General features: G+C 48.6%; 1 protein-coding gene across 8 annotated transcripts in view; it reads left to right on the top strand.

Annotated features, from left to right (window-relative positions):
- Positions 1 to 16,360, top strand: part of LOC144791723 (disintegrin and metalloproteinase domain-containing protein 9-like) — a 2,314,109-nt gene that overhangs the window by 585,193 nt on the left and 1,712,556 nt on the right. The gene's annotated exons all lie outside the window — the stretch shown is intronic.

The raw sequence follows: 16,360 nt of genomic DNA on the forward strand, positions 1-16,360 counted from the left end.
AAAGTAAGAAAACAATAAAATACAAATACTTGCTTTTTCGTTTTAAAAATCAAGCACACTAAATTGCATTTAAAGCTGTAATTTTTAGGTCTCGCCTACAGACTTTCTGCGTATACTTAACATTGTTTTGCTCTCTGTGTGTACTGTGGGACTCCCGAGCGTGACAGCGGGGATGATTCAAGCATGTGATTCCAATCTATGAATGATAACAATACGGGAAAACTATAATTACAGGTAAGCAACATGTTCTTTATCGCTACACTTACAAAACATGCATAAATATAGTACAGAGGAGTGGGCTTTTGGCCAGCCCCTTCAGTTTTAGCTGTGGGCATTTTTATGAAAGTTAGCATTGGCTAGTGGGTTCTTCTTAAAGTCATAGTATTTCAGGGAAGGTTACATGGAGCTTCCAGTAGTACAACTTAGTTATCACTTCAACTTGATGCTGCCACGCTGTCTCTTTGCCACCAGCCGTTCACGCCAAGTTCCTGTCCACCTCCCATTGCAGGAAGTGCCCCACCCCGCTCTCCCGTCACAGCATTATATTGCAGCTCGCTCATATTTTGGCTTCTGCAGTAGCAAACCATTCCAAATCGCCCTACCATGCTAACACACACATACATTTCAGGCATTTTGTAATAGAGATGAATATGTTTATTTATCTCCATCACAAGGTGGCTGCCATGCATGCGATCACATATATGGCAGCATCTGTAGAGAAAACAAATGGAGAAAGCCTTTAGGTTGGTGCCTGATAAGAAAGGCGTGACGAAGAGGCTTTGCCAAAACTTCCTAACTGCATGATTTTAAGTTTCTGCTCTGCTGCTACAATTTAGCAAGTCTGCTAAATATGTTGTGGGACTAGGGTAACTGCAGTCTTGAGCAAATAAAATGGAGGAGGTGGAGAAAAAATGGAATCCAAATTTTGATATATTATGCCGTGGTATCTTGCTCTTTGCTCTCCCTTTTAGAAAGTTTTTTTAAGGTATTTGTGATATTTTTCTCACCCTCGTTCTCATAATATGGTATGCAAGCCTTAAACGTGTTCAAAAACAAGACCCTCTGTTGATGTAAGAGGTTCATACTCCTCACAATTTTAAGGTGTGATAATTGTAATTATTTGAGCATTCATACCAAACTGGAAACATTTGAAGACATATGCACCCTTTTTCAGGACTCAGCAGTTTAAAATATGTTTTATACAAGCTTTTTCTACTTGGATTTTTTTCTTCGAAGAAAGAGGATGAAAAATTTTGCTCCGAAAAAAGTTTTTTCCAAAATCCCTTTTTGTACCCTTAGTGGATCCTTCATTGGAGAATCATAATGTATCTGCTGCTACCATGGTTTTTCCATTGTGCAGCACCCTGAATAACACACCTGGCTGATTCACAAAAGTAAACTTATATTTTTGTATAACTTTACGATTGTATGGTCTTCACAAAGGTATTTTACAAGCAGTATCTTTGAGTACAGAGTTCCCATACTTAAAAGACCTATCCTTTTATATGGGGAGACTCCACACTGAAGATGCTACTCGTACATCCCTTTGTGAATAGCAAACAATCGTAAAGTTACATAAATGTTTACGTTTACCTTTTTTGTTCATTTTTTTTATTTCCTGCGCCGGCTGAAAGATTGTCTGACAATGAATGAGACATTTTTCACAATTTTAGAATGGTTCTTGCTTGCGCCCACTCTTGTGCTACGTCAGGACTTGCGAGGTAGTCCAGAAGGATCCCTTTCATAGCTGAGCACATGGTTCAGTAGCTGTGTTGTGTATCAAATCCTGGTCCCAGTTGCAACATCAGTACAAGTCTCCAAAAGATCGAGTGTGCTACTTCGGTGGCTCTGGGTCCTGGACGTGCAGAACCGTTGCTAGCTTCTCTGGGGGACTTTAGATCCCACAATCCATCTGCACCAGGAAGCACCTTTAATGTTAGGCAGGGGGAGGGGCCATAGCGCTGAAAAGCACCAGCATCTTTCCCGCAGCACGGCCCATGCAGAACTGTTACCAGCTTCTCTGGGAGTCTCAATACCCCACAATTCAGCAGCACTTAAAGGTACCTCCCGTGTGAAGCATGGGGAGGAGCCAATGCGCTGAAAAGCGCCATCACTGCTTTAGCACCGGATGCACAGAACGTTGGCCAGCTTGTCTGTGGGACTCCGTACCCTATAATTCAGCAGTGCCTGGAGGCGCCTTCCACGCGAGGCATAGGGAGGAGCCATAGCCCTGAAAAGCGCTGACATCGCTGCCACATCGCGGTACGTGAGCAGGCCACACCAGAGTCAAGGGCAACTTACCCCTGGCCCATCAAGATGCAGAGCAAAGCTCTGGGGCATCAATGTTAGTAACAGCTAGCACCTCTTCATCTGCACCAGCTCTGGGGGAGGCACCCAATTCTCAATCAAATGGTAGTAAAACCAGGGGACGGATAGGAAATAGGACGATATCAGCAGCAACCTCCAAGTCAAAAAGACCCTGCATTTCATCCCACACACCAACGATTGATAAGGGGCTGGTAGAAGAGGACTCTTTCCTTGGAAAAATAAACACCCTCCATGGTGACCTCAAGGAATCTAAATTGGAACCTATATTGAGTAAACTCAAACCTATCTATGCCCACCTGAGGCTATTAAAGCCAAACTAAGTAACCTGACCACCAATCAATTGGAGCATCATCAAACACTACATGCCCTAAGGCAGGGTCTTGAGTGCATTTTTCTACGGTCATAAGTCCTTTCTGAAAAGGACTTATGCAGCAGTACAAGTCTCCAAAAGATTAAGCGTGCTCCTTTGATAGTTCGGCGTTCTAGACTTTATCTGGGATAGATATTTGGTAGACCTGGCATCATTGGCATGAGTCTCTCCTCCATTTTTTCTGTTTGCCTCCTCTGTTTACGATGTTTTTGCTGGTAAATGCTTTGGGCACTGTGCCACTGCTGATCAGTGCCACAGTGCAAGTGCTCCCTATGTGAAATTGCTGTATTGATTGAATTCCATGTTTGGCCTATTTGGTTTACTGTCAGTCCCTAGTAGAGTGCACCAGGAGTGCCAGGGCTTGTAAATACAAATGCTGCTAGTGGGCCTGCAGCACGTGTTGTGCCACCCACAAGAGCGGCCTAGTAAAAGTATGTCTGAAGGTCAACCATTGCTAGACCACGTGCAGTCTGGTACTGTCACGCAGACTGTGCAAGTACACCTACTTGCCAGTCCCTAAACCTTCCCTTAACTTCATGTTAGTCACCCCTATGGTAGGCCCAAGGGCAGGGTGCATTGTAAGCATAAGGTAGGACAAGCCTGACAAGGTTGGCATGTCCTAATAGTGAATTACAGCCATATTCGTTTTTCACTATTGTAAGGTAACCTGCTCTCCATCAGTTAGAATGGGCTGCCAGGATTATTAATGCTATAATCCTAGCGGGCTCGGGGAGCATGGTGCAATGTCGAGTTTGGTATCCCTGAACTCAGGGTTTAATAACGCATCCGTTTGTGTGGATGGTTTTTGGACTCTGTGTTTGAAAATAACACTTTTAGAAAGTAGCTATTTTCTTGTCTAACTGTCTACCGGTCTCTGCTGGTTCTGGTGTGCGTGTGACAGGAGCTGGGTGGCTCCAAAGGTCTGAATGAGTCAGTGTGGGGTGAGTGGGACATTTGCATTGAGAGTAGGGGAAGAGTAGCTCCTGATAGCCTGCCCTGCCTGATACAATGCTGGCTCCGCCCCCCTGCCGGGCGGCTGATGACTCTGTGCCTGTCTGGGACTTTCCTGGCCCACCTCCTGCCGGGCAACTGATGGCCCTGCCCCTGCCAGTGACAATGCTGGCTCCGCTCCTGCTGGGCGGCTGAAGACTCTGCCCTGCACAGTGAATAGGCCAGGTGCTTCGGCCTGGCAACACCCACAACAAACCCAAGATGGGGGGAAATTCCCCTGCATGGACAAAGGGATCAAAGCCAAAAAGGGGTATAAGAGAAGGACCCCTGAACCAAGAATTTAGATCACTTCTGACAAGGAAACCTGAACCAAGGACAAGAAGCCTGCTGATCTAAGGACTGCCTACCCCTTCTGCCAGAGTGCTGTTTGTTGGGGGAATCCTGCAGTTGCTTCTTTATTTTTGCCAAGGAACCAGGAGAGAGGAACTGAGTGTGTACTCTCAAACTTTGCTCAAAAAAATCTCCAAGGGCTGGAAGAAGTGCCAGTCTCCTGTGGAAGTCACAGGGCTAAAGGACTTCATCTGCTTAAAGTGCTGTTTGCTGGAACTTGTGAATCCAGCACCTCTGAAAGAATCCAGCAATCTCGACGCCGACGGACGCCGCCGAATCCAGCTCGACATCGTGAGTAACGGCTCCAGTGTCCCGCTTCCTCGACGCCGGCCGCCGGGCCCGATCGACGCCAGCAACAACGCCAGTGAGTAGTGAGTTCGGCTCCAGCTCCAAGTGACCTCGTGTCGGCACCGCTGCTGATCGCATCGACTTCGAGCCCTCTCGACGCCGTGAGCGCTGCTCACTCTTGCAACATCGACATCGACGACGCCGTATCCTGCTTCACCTCCTGAGCGCTGCTCCTGCCTGACTTCGGTCGACGCCGCTGCAGATCGCCCCGACTCCGAGGCCCGATCGACGCCGAAGACGCGACGCCGGACATCTCGACGCCGCTGATCATCGAGTGCTTCACTTTTCCAAGGTACTGTGTTGTGGGGGTCTGTGCGACTCCGGGCTCGACGTAGCGCTCCTCGCGGTCGACGCCGAACCTTTGGACTAACTTTGCCTCGACGTCGTGTGACTCCCGTGTGGGTTACATTGTTGCCAAGAACTGTGTTTTAGAGAAGAAGAGTTGCTTTTGATACTAAAGACTGTGTGCTAAGAAGAAACTACGCTTGAACTATTATTTTTCCTTCCAAGAGTATTTATTAAGATTGTGGTATATTTTTGTCGTTATTTGGTCTTGTGCTAAGCCTTATATAAACATTCTTATTTTTATAATACTACTGTGTCGTGTCCATTTGTAGTGTATTCACTTTATTACTGTATGTGGTCATAAATGCTTAACGCACTGCCTCTGAGATAAGCCTGTCTGCTTTGCCAAGCTACCAAGGGGGTGAGCAGGGGTTATCTAAGTGTGTGATCCCCTTGCCCTGACTAGAAAAGGTGTGTCCCTATTTGTCAGAAGTGTATACCTCTGCCAACTAGAGACAGCCGCTTCTAACATTGGTGGGTCAGCGGTGAGGATTTGAACTTTGCATTTATGACCCATGTGCAGTGATTAGTGTGCGCTACATAGTGAAAGCAGACCATAGCGCAGCCACAATCTACTTGGAAGGATTCTATTTTTGTTCTCCGCTTTCCTGGAACTTGATTTTTGAAACTGCCAGTTTTGACCATGAGTGATACCGGAGTCACTACCCCTGCTGTTGTTGGGGAGGAATTTGATAGGAGTAAGATAAAGGATTACAAAGCCCAGCAGCTGAAACACTTTTGCAAGCAATTGAAAGTCCCTACTCCAGGCCTCTCCAAGAAAGCAGAATATCTCAAAGCATTGGAGACCTGGTTAGAGGCCAGAGATCCCTCTGATGCGGTGGTGGTACCGCATGGGGAAGGGGAGGAGGAAGTACCAGTGAATGGTCATGTGTCCTCTCCTGGCAGCAGTGTTTCCTCCAAGGGTCTTTCTCCTGAAGAAAGAGAAGAAAGGGAGAAAGAGCGAGCTTACAACATGGAAATGGCAAAACTTAAGATAAATGGGCAGTTGGAAATAGAGAATGCAAGAGGCAGGAGAGAAGCTGATATGGAGATCAAAAGGTTAGAGTTTGAAAGAGAAAAGTTAGCTTTTGAGCGTGATACCAGGATGAGGGAGTTGGAGCTCAAAGCTAAAGAGTTAGAATTGAATCCCTCTGGTGGCAGCATCCCATCTGTGCCTGCAGAAAGTAGGTTTTATTTTCCCAAAGATGTGATCAAAGATTTTCAGAAGAATGAGGATATTGGTCAATGGTTTAAAGCATATGAGTTAGCATTGTTGGCCCACCGGGTCCCTGAGAAGGATTGGGGAGCGGGGTTGTGGGGTCGCTTTGTGAATGAGGGAAGAGATACCCTGTTAGACATGCCTGTTGAGGATAGGATGTCTTATGCTCATATGAAAGATGCTTTAATGTTAAGGTATGGCCTAACCCCAGAAAAGTACAGACAGGCCTTTAGAGAATGTAAGAAGTTGCCTGGTACGACGTGGGTGGAATATGTGTCATATTTTTGCAGAGCCATGGATGGTTGGGTAAAGGGCAGCAAAGTGGAAAGTTATGATGCTCTTTATGATTTGTTTGCTTGGGAGCACTTGTCTAATAACTGTTTTCCAGAGCTGCGCCAGCACCTTATTGATAGCAAGATATCTAACCCTAGAAAACTTGCTGAGGAGGCGGACCGCTGGGTCAGTACCAGGGTCCACAAGGGTCCAGTGGGAGACTCAGCCAAAGGTGGGCAGGGCCCCAAGCAGAAGAGTGGGGGGGACAAGGGTAAACAGAGGGAGTTCCAGAAAGGGCCCCAAAGTAATCCCCAAGGGAACCAAGGGAAGGGGTCCCAGCCTCCCCCAGATAAGAAATCAGAGGCCCGACAGGTAAACCTGTTCGTAGGGGCCCCATGACCTGCTTCGCTTGTAAGCAGGTGGGACACCGTTTTTATGATCCTCAGTGTCCCTTGAAGAACTCTACTGCACCACCCCGTGCAGCTCCCCGTCAGTTGGCGAGTGTAGCCCTGGGAGGGGAGGAGAGGGTTGCCCATGGTGGGGAGGGTCCCGCAGAGATGTCCCTGGTCTCTCTAGGAGACATGGAATTGGTCCCTCCACCCCCTCTGCCTAGTAACACTAAGAAATATAGGCAGTGGGTGACCATTAATGGCCATAGAGTGGAAGCTCTCAGAGACACCGGAGCGAGTGTGACAGCTGTCAAGTGTCACTTGGTGTCCAGAGAGCAGGTTGTTCCCCACGCATTCTACCCTGTGATAGCTGCTGACAACTCCCAGAGAGAGTGTGAGGTAGCTCAAGTTTCCTTTGAATGGGGGGGGAGTTTCAGGTACTCTTCAAGTTGCTGTAAGGCCCGCCATGCCTGTTGATTGTCTCCTGGGCAATGATTTAGAAGACTCCCCTTGGGCTAAGGTGGAGAGGGAGACACATTTGAAAATGTTGGGTGTGCCAGAGTGGGTGTGTGCAACCACTCGATCCATGACAGCAAGTAAGGGTGTTGATGGGGTTCTGGAGCCTGAAAGTATGGCGCAGGACCCAGCTGTGAAGAGAAGAGGCAGGGGGCGCGGGAAACCGTCCCCCGTAGTTCCCGTGGTCCAGGAGGAGGCAGACCTTGAGGGGTATGCCCTGGAACCCACAGGGGAACAAGTTGCTGAACTGGAAGACCTGCCCGAGCTGACCCACTGGCAGCAGGATGGTGGTCCCTCCAGGGAAGAATTTTGTGCAGAACAGAAAGTGTGCCCTTCTCTTGTGGGTATGAGGCAGCAGGCCTCAGCCCAAACCTCAGGTGATCAGTCAGGGTCACATTTTGTTTACTGGGAGAACGACCTCCTGTATAGCGAGCCTAAGGCTGCTGAGCCTGGGTCAGCCCGTGTGCTGGTGGTACCCCAGCGCTTCAGAGCCTTCCTACTGGGTTTGGCTCATGACGTTCCGTTAGCTGGACATCTGGGGCAGGACAAGACCTATGACAGGCTTGTCACCCATTTTTATTGGCCTCAGATGAGAAGGGATACAGATATCCATTGCAAGACCTGTCAAACTTGCCAGGCAAGTGGGAAAAGCGGGCGGAAGCAGAAGGCTCCCCTCCAACCTTTTCCCGTGGTCAGTACCCCCTTTGACCGGGTGGGGATTGACATTGTTGGGCCCCTGGACCCCAAGACAGCCCTGGGCAACAGGTTCATCCTGGTCTTGGTGGACCATGCCACACGGTACCCGGAAGCCATCCCTCTCAGAACAGTGACGGCCCCCGTGGTGGGACGGGCACTGATGGGTGTTTTCTCCCGAATGGGGTTCCCCAGAGAGGTGGTGTCAGACCGGGGCACCAACTTCATTTCCAACTATATGAAGTCTCTGTGGAAGGAGTGTGGGGTAACCTACAAGTTCACCACTCCTTACCACCCTTAAGGTAATGGGTTGGTTGAGAGATTCAACCGTACCCTTAAAGGCATGATTATGGGTCTTGAAGAACCAATGAGGCGTAAATGGGACGTCCTCTTGCCATGCCTGTTGTTTGCTTACCGTGAGGTGCCGCAGAAGTCTCTAGGGTTCAGCCCCTTTGAGCTTTTGTATGGACACCCGGTAAGAGGACCTTTGAGTCTGGTCAAAGAAGGCTGGGAGCAATCTCCCAGGAAACCTCCCCAGGATGTATACAGTTACATGCTGGCCTTTAGGAACCAGACTAGGCGCTTCAGAGATCTTGCTCAGGCAAATCTGGAGGCCAGCCAGGAGGAGATGAAGCGGTGGTACGACCAGAAGGCCACTCTGGTAGAGCTTCAGCCTGGACAAAAAGTTTGGGTCATGTCCCCTGTGGAACCTTGTGCGCTCAAGGACAGGTGGACTGGACCATTTGAGGTTGTGGAGAAAAAGAGCGATGTCACCTACATGGTGGACTTAAAGTCTCCCAGGAACCCCTTGCGGGTCCTGCATGTCAACCGTTTAAAGCCCCACTTAGAAAGGTCCGAAGTGGGCATGCTCCTAGCTACAGATGCTGGAATGGAGGAGGAGAGTGAGCCTCTTCCTGACCTCCTGTCTGCAAAAGAGCAAGATGGGTCAGTGGATGGTGTTGTCCTCTCTGACACACTGACCCCTGAACAGCAGCAGGATTGTCGCCAATTGTTGGGACAATTCCCTGATCTGTTTTCCTTGATTCCTGGTGTCACTCAGTGGTGTGTCCATGATGTGGACACCGGGGACAGCACTCCTGTGAAGCACAAGGCTTACAGAGTGACTGACAAGGTCAGAGCATACATCAAGGAGGAGGTCTCCAAAATGTTTGCCTTGGGGTGGTTGAGTCCTCTAGCAGTCCTTGGGCCAGCCCAGTGGTCTTGGTCCCAAAGGCTGCAGCGCCTGGTGCTTCACCGGAACTTCGGTTCTGTGTGGATTACCGAGGACTCAATTCAGTCACCAAGACTGACGCGCACCCCATCCCCAGAGCTGATGAGCTCATAGATCAGTTGGGGGCTGCCCGGTACCTTAGTACGTTTGATCTAACGTCTGGGTACTGGCAGATCGCCTTGACTGATGGGGCCAAAGAGAGGTCAGCATTCTCCACACCAGATGGGCACTACCAGTTCCGGGTTATGCCCTTTGGGATGAAGAATGCCCCTGCCACCTTCCAGAGGTTGGTTAACCAGGTCTTGGCTGGACTGGAGGATTTCAGTGCCGCCTACCTGGACGACATCGCAGTGTTCAGCGCCAGCTGGGAGGAACACTTGCGCCACCTCCAGGAAGTGTTGTTGGCCCTGCGCAGAGCAGGCCTCACAATCAAAGCCAGTAAGTGCCAGATTGGGCAGGGTTCAGTGGTGTACTTGGGGCACCAAGTAGGGAGCGGCAAGGTGGCCCCCCTGCAACCCAAGATTGATACCATCCTGGCATGGGCACCGCCCAAAACCCAGACTCAGGTGAGAGCCTTCTTGGGTCTCACGGGTTATTACAGGAGGTTCGTCAAGGATTATGGTAACATTGTGCACCCCTTGACTTCGCTGACTTCCAGGAAGCAGCCACGACTTGTGATCTGGACTGACGCCTGTCAGACGGCCTTTGACACCCTGAAAACTGCAATGTGCACAGCACCCATACTCCAGGCACCCGACTTTTCTAAAGAATTTGTTGTCCAGACGGACGCTTCAGAGCATGGCGTGGGGGCTGTTCTAGCTCAGGTGAATGAAGAGGGCCGAGACTTACCTGTAGCCTTCATCAGTAGGAGGTTACTTCCCAGGGAACAGAGGTGGAGTGCGATAGAGAGAGAAGCATTTGCTGTGGTCTGGGCGCTGAAGAAGCTAAGACCCTACCTGTTTGGGACTCACTTCCGGGTTCAGACAGACCACAGGCCCCTCAGATGGTTGATGCAGATGAGGGGTGAGAATCCAAAGCTGTTGAGGTGGTCCATTTCCCTACAGGGGATGGACTTCACGGTGGAACACCGCCCTGGCACAGATCACGCCAATGCTGATGGTCTGTCCAGATTTTTCCGCCTTAGTGATGAGGACTCCCTAGGGTAAGGGTAGTTCTCCCCACATTTCAGCTGGAGGGGACACGTGTTAGACCTGGCATCATTGGCATGAGTCTCTCCTCCATTTTTTCTGTTTGCCTCCTCTGTTTGCGATGTTTTTGCTGGTAAATGCTTTGGGCACTGTGCCACTGCTGATCAGTGCCACAGTGCAAGTGCTCCCTATGTGAAATTGCTGTATTGATTGAATTCCATGTTTGGCCTATTTGGTTTACTGTCAGTCCCTAGTAGAGTGCACCAGGAGTGCCAGGGCTTGTAAATACAAATGCTGCTAGTGGGCCTGCAGCACGTGTTGTGCCACCCACAAGAGCGGCCTAGTAAAAGTATGTCTGAAGGTCTACCATTGCTAGACCACGTGCAGTCCGGTACTGTCACGCAGACTGTGCAAGTACACCTACTTGCCAGTCCCTAAACCTTCCCTTAACTTCATGTTAGTCACCCCTATGGTAGGCCCAAGGGCAGGGTGCATTGTAAGCATAAGATAGGACAAGCCTGACAAGGTTGGCATGTCCTAATAGTGAATTACAGCCATATTCGTTTTTCACTATTGTAAGGTAACCTGCTCTCCATCAGTTAGAATGGGCTGCCAGGATTATTAATGCTATAATCCTAGCGGGCTCGGGGAGCATGGTGCAATGTCGAGTTTGGTATCCCTGAACTCAGGGTTTAATAATGCATCCGTTTGTGTGGATGGTTTTTGGACTCTGTGTTTGAAAATAGCACTTTTAGAAAGTAGCTATTTTCTTGTCTAACTGTCTACCGGTCTCTGCTGGTTCTGGTGTGCGTGTGACAGGAGCTGGGTGGCTCCAAAGGTCTGAATGAGTCAGTGTGGGGTGAGTGGGACATTTGCATTGAGAGTAGGGGAAGAGTAGCTCCTGATAGCCTGCCCTGCCTGATACAATGCTGGCTCCGCCCCCCTGCCGGGTGGCTGATGACTCTGTGCCTGCCTGGGACTTTCCTGGCCCACCTCCTGCCGGGCAACTGATGGCCCTGCCCCTGCCAGTGACAATGCTGGCTCTGCTCCTGCTGGGCGGCTGAAGACTCTGCCCTGCACAGTGAATAGGCCAGGTGCTTCGGCCTGGCAACACCCACAACAAACCCAAGATGGGGGGAAATTCCCCTGCATGGACAAAGGGATCAAAGCCAAAAAGGGGTATAAGAGAAGGACCCCTGAACCAAGAATTTAGATCACTTCTGACAAGGAAACCTGAACCAAGGACAAGAAGCCTGCTGATCTAAGGACTGCCTACCCCTTCTGCCAGAGTGCTGTTTGTTGGGGGAATCCTGCAGTTGCTTCTTTATTTTTGCCAAGGAACCAGGAGAGAGGAACTGAGTGTGTACTCTCAAACTTTGCTCAAAAAAATCTCCAAGGGCTGGAAGAAGTGCCAGTCTCCTGTGGAAGTCACAGGGCTAAAGGACTTCATCTGCTTAAAGTGCTGTTTGCTGGAACTTGTGAATCCAGCACCTCTGAAAGAATCCAGCAATCTCGAATCCAGCTCGACATCGTGAGTAACGGCTCCAGTGTCCCGCTTCCTCGACGCCGGCCGCCGGGCCCGATCTACGCCAGCAACAACGCCAGTGAGTAGTGAGTTCGGCTCCAGCTCCAAGTGACCTCGTGTCGGCACCGCTGCTGATCGCATCGACTTCGAGCCCTCTCGACGCCGTGAGCGCTGCTCACTCTTGCAACATCGACATCGACGACGCCGTATCCTGCTTCACCTCGTGAGCGCTGCTCCTGCCTGACTTCGGTCGACGCCGCTGCAGATCGCCCCGACTCCGAGGCCCGATCGACGCCGAAGACGCGACGCCGGACATCTCGACGCCGCTGATCATCGAGTGCTTCACTTTTCCAAGGTACTTTGTTGTGGGGGTCTGTGCGACTCCGGGCTCGACGTAGCGCTCCTCGCGGTCGACGCCGAACCTTTGGACTAACTTTGCCTCGACGTCGTGTGACTCCCGTGTGGGTTACATTGTTGCCAAGAACTGTGTTTTAGAGAAGAAGAGTTGCTTTTGATACTAAAGACTGTGTGCTAAGAAGAAACTACGCTTGAACTATTATTTTTCCTTCCAAGAGTATTTATTAAGATTGTGGTATATTTTTGTCGTTATTTGGTCTTGTGCTAAGCCTTATATAAACATTCTTATTTTTATAATACTACTGTGTCGTGTCCATTTGTAGTGTATTCACTTTATTACTGTATGTGGTCATAAATGCTTAACGCACTGCCTCTGAGATAAGCCTGTCTGCTTTGCCAAGCTACCAAGGGGGTGAGCAGGGGTTATCTAAGTGTGTGATCCCCTTGCCCTGACTAGAAAAGGTGTGTCCCTATTTGTCAGAAGTGTATACCTCTGCCAACTAGAGACAGCCGCTTCTAACAATATTCCATTGAATGGATAGGACCAAAGATCTCTGATCTTCTGAATTGCTTGTGTTACTTTTGGGGCAACAAGTTGGGGATCACAAGTATTTTACTTCCACCTTTAGACCTTGAATTCAACTTGCCATTACTCAGATGACATTTTGTTGGAGTGGTTGTCCCAGTTGAGATCCAGAGTCGGTCCACTATTAATATGGCTACCTCTTGGGTGAAGGCCAGTGTGGATCCTTAAAGTGAGATTTGTAGAGTGGCCACGTGGGCTGTGTTTCATACTTTTATATCACAGTACCCCCAGGACATTTAATGGCTGGCATTGGTAGTTCTTTGTACCAAGTGTGTAGGATGCTGTTTCTGCCAGAATAAGGTTCATTCAATCCTTTTTCACTGCACCATAAGTGATACGTTTTTGGGGTGTCCTATGTCAATATTGACTTTGTACATTCTCATATATATATAAGGACTGAGACAAGAAAAACAACAAGGAGGTTATGTCCCAAATGTCTCCGAGTAATAAAGGTTACCAGTACTACTGGTAACCTTTATTACTCTGAGTTGTAAAGGTGAAGATAGCTGTGTGTTCATCAGAGCCACCACTGCAACGGATCTGTTGAAATGCACAGAAATGTTGCTAAGTGGCAGCCTTATTTAAAGCAGCCTTTCAGCAAAGATGTTTGTTCTTAAAAAATAAATTCTCAATTGTTTTTTATTTCTTAAAAACAAAAAATACACTTGCAATTTTCGACCAATGTGTGGGTAAGGAAACAGGCTCATTTCTTTGGGTTCCTGATCAGAAACAAGCACTGGCAATTAACTTTGTTAATGTGTTTTAGCCATGTTACACAGCAGAAAGGCTGCTATGCAGCATGGCTGAACGTAGAGGGAAAAAAGCATTATGATGCGGTGAGCACTAGCTGCATCATAGCATTTTTTTTACTTTACTTTCAGCCATGCTGCACATCAGCCAAGCTGTTGTATAACATAATTAAACAAAACAAACAAAATTGACGAAGCCAATAGCTCTTGCGCAGGCAAAAATCAAATCGCTCTTGTGTAGGCAAGACCTATTGGTATTGCCAATGCTTGTTAGTTAGTTTGTTTTTTAAGTTGGCAAAAGACCTTACAAGCGACAGCACATGTGATATCCAAACGAGAGCTTACAAGTAGCTGCAAATATCCCAAAGGAACCCGGTAGATACAGTACTGAATGTGAGATGGACACGAGCAGGCATAACAGCTGAAGCCTGAGTGTGGCTTTGTACATTGTTGAAAATCCATTGCCTCGCACGACCACCTTAGTAATGAAAACTACTGTTCAAGTCTTCAGCCCAGTTAATGCTCTTAACATAGGTAGAAGATTTGGCCACAGTTTGAAAGGAATTTACTATACGGAGAGCTCCCTATTGTGTGGCAAGGGTAGGGCCAAATTACATTGCATGTAGAAAGGTGCCTAATAGGGAAAAATCTATGACAGTATAATTTCATAATTTCAACATGTGTCAGTACTGTCTGGCAAACGTTGCACCTCAACCTCATAAGCACCAGTTTAAAACCGAAATACCACAATCAGCATCTGAAAGGTCACTGTTTAACCTTTGGAGCTGGTTTACCAAGGAGTGGAACCACGTTCAAGATTTTGTTGGTAACTTTTAACGCTACTCCATCTGGTGCGCAGGCTGGCCCCATGGGTCCACTTTCCAAATTAATTAGGACGCTTTCCAGTGCGTTACCAACAGGCCCCTATTATACCTTTTATGCTGTTGACTCATGTGAGCTGGCCAGTGCCTGGACAACTGATGCTGTTGCCAGTGCAAGACGGGTGGGAGTCTTTGACGCCGATTGATCTTTCATCTGCGTCATCTGGTTCTGAACTGGCACCATGTTTCCCTGAACTAATTCCACCTCCTTCTGAGCAACTGCTGGTGTTGTTGCCGAAGTCACTGAGCCACTTCTGGTGCTGCCGAATATAAGGTCTTGAAGAGAGGCTCAGAGACTTTTGGAAGTTGAGCAGTATTTGTGTGAAAATCAGGATGTTGAAAAGGCTGATATTGTAGTTTTGGATCCAGATTGTGAAGGACTGGAGGAGGCAAGTGGGTTGGATACCTCTCCAAAGTAGGAGTTGCTGTGCACAAAGGGTATTGCACAACCAGAGGTGACATCTTACCACTCTGTGGTCAGAAAAGTGGCAGACATGTTAGTATTGCCTCCACCCTCTGCGGAGTTGAAGTCGAATTTATTGACTGAGGTACTTCATTCGTCTACATCCACATCTGAGCCACTGTTGCCACTTAATGAGGCTCTTACTGAACCTATCCTTCAAATATGGCAACAGCCTATGTCTTTAGCAGCAGTGTCAAGGTCCGTTGCCAGAAGGTACAAGCCAGCTCCAGGGGATCCATTGTTTTTGTCGACACATCCCACACCAGAAAGCTAGACAGTAGAGGCTTCTTGTTCTGCCAAACTGACACCTGGCTCTTTTCCGATGGCTCCAGCTGACGGGAGACTAAGCGATGGAGCTATCTGCCAAGAAAGTCTTCTCCGGAAGTATGGCTCTAAAATCAACCAATGCTACATGTCTATTAGCGGGCTATATTAATTCTTTAATGGACTCGGCAAGGGAGGTAGTTCCGAAGTTGTTTGGGTATCTCTAAGGACATTTTTCGGAGCTCCTGAATAATACTCAAGCAGCTGCTCGCCAGGTGATACAGTCGGGACACAGATGACTCAGTGGCAAGGGTTAAGGATTCCTCTTTTGCCGCAAGGAGACCTGCCTGGTTGAGAGGGTCAGGCTTCTTGCCAGATGTACAGGCAACATTAATGGATTTGCCCTTCAGTGGCTTATGGATGTTTGGTGCCAAGGCTGATTCTGCTCTGTAAAGTTTTAAAGACAGTAAAGCGACTGTGATTTGTCCTTTTTGGGGGAGAAGTGTGCAGCGTCTTGCTCCACTGGTGGCTCTCATCTATTCGAGAGGGTTGAAAGTAGTCTCTTACGAGGACCACACTCAGCTGGTGTTCTCCTTTAAGGAACACTCTGTGTCAGTCTTTGTTAAATTTAAGGACTGCCTGAAGGAGATTACTGGCTAGATGAACAAAAGTAGTTTGAAGTTAAATGCAGACAAAACCGAGGTCTTGTTTTTTAACCATGTATCTCCTCCTCTGTCGTGCCTCTGATGGCCTATGTATCTGGGTCCCCCTTTCCCATCCCCAAGGATTCGGTTAAAGACTTTGGAGTAAGGTAGAAGGATCTCACCCTTGTGGCACAAGTCAAGCATATTTCTGTGGCCTGCTTTGGAAAATTTAGAACTATCAGGAAGTTCCTACTTTTGCTGCCTCAAGAAAGCCGAAGGATCACAGTCCATGCATTGATTACCTCCCAACTAGACTATGCCAACTGTCTCTACTTGGGGTTGCCAGGATATCTGACCCACAGGTTACAGCCGGTGCAGAATGCAGCTGCAAGGCTAATCCGTAGGGTCCCTTTCGGCCAGCACATTTCGCCGCATCTGAAACAGCTCCACTGGCTCCCGGTGACCAGGAGAATTTCGTTTAAGGCACTCACCCTGGCTTTTTGAACTTACCACGGCAAAGGCCCAGGATCTCTTAGGTCGAGGCTCAGTCCATATCATCATGAGGAGGGTACATTGAGATCCAATCAGCAGTGCCTTCTCAATGTCCCCTGTTTTGCAAAAATGTGACAAGGAGGCAGGTCCTTCACAGTTAGTATGTCCAATCTGTGGAATTCCTTGCCCAGCCGCCTG

Source organism: Lissotriton helveticus, chromosome 11, assembly GCF_964261635.1.
Source record: "Lissotriton helveticus chromosome 11, aLisHel1.1, whole genome shotgun sequence".
Classification (NCBI taxonomy): Eukaryota; Metazoa; Chordata; class Amphibia; order Caudata; family Salamandridae; genus Lissotriton; species Lissotriton helveticus.